The 3,504-nt window shown below is 49.3% G+C and overlaps 1 pseudogene; it reads left to right on the top strand.

Moving 5' to 3' along the window:
* The first annotated feature begins 1,957 nt into the window (after window positions 1-1,957).
* On the top strand, window positions 1,958-2,941 carry LOC109758439 (uncharacterized; annotated as a pseudogene).
* Window positions 2,942-3,504: the final 563 nt, after the last annotated feature.

Raw genomic sequence — 3,504 nt, 5'->3', positions numbered from 1 at the left:
CGGTATCCGGACAGAGAACCTTGATGCGCGTGGGGCCATCGCCCTCAAGGGATCCCATGTCGACTGTCACCATAGGCTTCGAGATAGTCTCTAGGATATGATCCTTCTTAGCTTTTGTCGGCGGTCTGTGGATGCGGAGCCAGGCCCGAGCGAGTGAGCGACAATAACCGTGAGCTTGTTGAGTGGAAAATTGATCTCTTCACTTCTCGTGGAAAGGCGCAACATCTTCGTAGTGGGGAAGGGCACCCTGAAGACCAGCAGGGGGATCTCCCGGACCACCCAAGAAAATGAGCTATTGTTGTAATAAGTGCTGTAGTTGCATAGCTCTGCCCTGATGGCGTCGACAGTGATCTCGACAGTCGGTAATGGCACCCGAGTCGGCACCATGGAGATGAACGCCTGGTGGAGCGAAACAGGCAGCTCCTCGAATATCAGGTTGCCATAATAGAAGCCACCCTCCACGGCATGACCCAGAAACTCCAGAGTCATTGGGCACCTCGGTGGGATAACGCACTCGGACCGAAAGTGCCCCCACACGCCACAATTGAAGCAAAGTTGTGCATCAGGAGACCTGGCCCGGGCCCCTTCCCTAGCCATGGTCAGATAGTCTTGGGAGTTTGATGGTAACTTATTGGTAAGGAATGCATACGCCACAAAACTCTGGGGGTCGAGTCATTGCCCCATTTTCGGATTTCACATGGAAATCAAGGGCTCCGCTAGCATGTCAATTTTTCGCGTGGTTGCCTCTTCATGATCATTGATGGACTTCCGATCGACTGGCACGTGGCGCGCTACCACATCATCTATTGTGCCCCTTTTGTGATCATGATCGGGAACGATCAATCATATTCTACTTACCTGCGTTTTGGCCCGCCAAATGTGGTTTGTTGTCCTTTTCAGTGTTGGATAAGCCGGACCGGGCGCCAACGATGGGCGGCACCATCGTGGAGTGGTGCAGCAGCAGAAATGTTGGACGCGAGCAACAGAAGAATCTTTGATCCATCATTACGCCCGTGCTTTGGGAGCTATTTTTCTCGAATATGCACGAGTGTGCATATTATATATTAAAGAAGATAGGCAAAAAGCATGCCTCCACCGAGATTACAAGAGTTTCATTACAATGGACTACTCATTCCTCGCCCACCACCCTAGCCGAAGGAAGAAAGGGTCTACATTCCCTTTGAACTTGCCGGCTTGCAACCATGCATAACCTTCCCTCCGTCCTAATCCTACCAATAAGTCCCATGATAGAAGTGTGCTTTGGGAGCTATGAAAACACATACACGCCATCATTTTCGATGGAATCATCCCATCCAGCATAATTGGTTCTTCAAAGAATTGACCAAGAGGGCCAGGCTTGGTTGACGGCAGGTGTACTTTGAGAAGTTTGTAGCTTGTTACTTGCTGCGCTTAGTGGGTTCATGTGGAACGAAATGTTCTAGTCTGAAATGATTTCAAATTTGGTGACCCATGGCTGCAACTAACTTAATTATGACTGAAGATTTAAAATTCAATTAATGATGATTAGTTGAGAGAATCAGAGGGCTAGCTACCTAGTAGACTAGACTAGAAAGTATAGTTTAGTTGTAAAGCAAGAAAACAAGCAACCCATTTTTTTTGATAAGAAGGATCACCCCACCTTATAGATCAAGTGATGCGCAAAGCCATGGTAAGCAAGCAACACCTTTTTTTTTTTTGAAAAGGAGGATAACTCCTGGTCTCTGCATCAAGTGATGCCCAAAGCCATAGCAAGCAACGTATATGAGTACTACCTTGAGCATGCAAACTCAAAAAAAAAAAGGCGTCACCATGACACGGAGCAAAGAAGATTCCAAAACCCTTCCTCCCATCCAACCTTAACAATTACCCATGGATTTACCGCTCCATCCAACTCGATTTCCTTATAATGCACGCTCCATCCCTCCGATATCAACCCAGCTCGAAGCGCCCCGTGACATGATATGAGGGCCGGAGATAGCAGGATGGAGGCGGACCACCACCACCACGAGGACGAGAGGTCGGCTGAGGCGGGTCATCGCCGCCATCGGTGGAAGGGACCGCCGTACAACGACAGGCAGAGGAGCTCCCCGTGGGTGTGGATGGCGGTGATCCTGTGCATGCTGCTGGCCATCGGCGTCCTCGTGTTGGGCGCCACGATGTTGGCCGTGTACTTCATCTACAAGCCCCAGATGCCGTACATGGAGGTGACCAACGCGCAGCTCCTGCAGCTCGACTACAGCCCGGCCGACGGCGTCATCAGGGACATAAAGTTCAAGTTCGATCTTCTGGCCAAGAACACCAACTCCAAGGTCGACACCTCCTTCTCCAGCTTCAGCATCGACGTCAACTTCAACGGCACCACCCTGCTACAGCTGAGCGCCGAGACCTTCAGCGTTGCCCGGAAGAGCTCCGTCACGCTGCCGTACAGCGGGGAGTCGCGCAGGGCGAGGCTGGACCCCGCCGGGATGCAGGCCATGGATGAGGCGCTCAAGTCCGAGCTGGTGCCCATCGAAGAAGGGCGTCTTCCTCAAGGTCGGCTTCTGGACGCGCCTCAATTGCCCCCTCGACTTCTACTACCGCACCGGCGTCGTCGCGCCCATCGACCACGAAAGCTGCCGCTCCAGGTCGCCGTAGCACACTGCTCCTCCTCGGGCTTTGCTTCGCCCTCATCCTCTGCTCGGCTCCACCCTGCTCTGCTTAGCCCGCCAATGGCGTATACTCTGCTATTCTGTTCATTATTGGTTCATTCGTCTTAGCGACAAGAATGTACATATGCAGCTCTTATATACAGCATTACCGCAGAAGAAAATTACTTATACAGTACAGGCAAACAATGAAGATAGTAGTATGTAAATAGCCGCAGCTGCGAGGAAAACTACATAGTCATGCTAATTTGTGGTTCTGTACAGTACATATATTGATATATTGCGTATGGAATAGCTCAAAGTTCAACTCCGTCTCCTCCCGGTTGAACATTGTCCGGCTCAGCTGATGATTGACAAATTCACCTGAACGTCATATTCAGCTTTCTATAGCATTTCCCTGTTAGCATAACCAAAAGTACTTCATGAGAAAGCATCGCCAATTTACCGTCGTCTAGCACGCTCCTTCTGAAGGCCAAAAGCACAATCTGAGTCCCCCCTGAAGTGACCGTAGTACTCCCTCCATTCCCTTATACAAGGCCACAAACTCAAATTACAGGTACCTAGGTAAAATTTAATGACTACTTTACAAGCCAACTTTTCTTCTTGTTATCTGGAATCATTAATACGTCTGCTTGCATGCAAGGAAGGAACGAGAAGAAAGTAGCACACTGTCATTATGACTACATGCATGCAAGTATTAAACAAGTTGCTACTACGAGAAAACATCATTAAATTTTGACTCGGTTACTGTTACTGGCCTTGTATAGATGCAAAATGTATTTTTCATAGTGACCTTGTATAAGGGAACGGAGGGCGTAAATAAATAAACATCCTGGATAAACAGGAATATCAAGTAATA

This window comes from Aegilops tauschii, chromosome 7 (assembly GCF_002575655.3).
Source record: "Aegilops tauschii subsp. strangulata cultivar AL8/78 chromosome 7, Aet v6.0, whole genome shotgun sequence".
Taxonomy (NCBI): domain Eukaryota; kingdom Viridiplantae; phylum Streptophyta; class Magnoliopsida; order Poales; family Poaceae; genus Aegilops; species Aegilops tauschii.
This window is presented reverse-complemented; position numbering and strand designations above follow the sequence as displayed.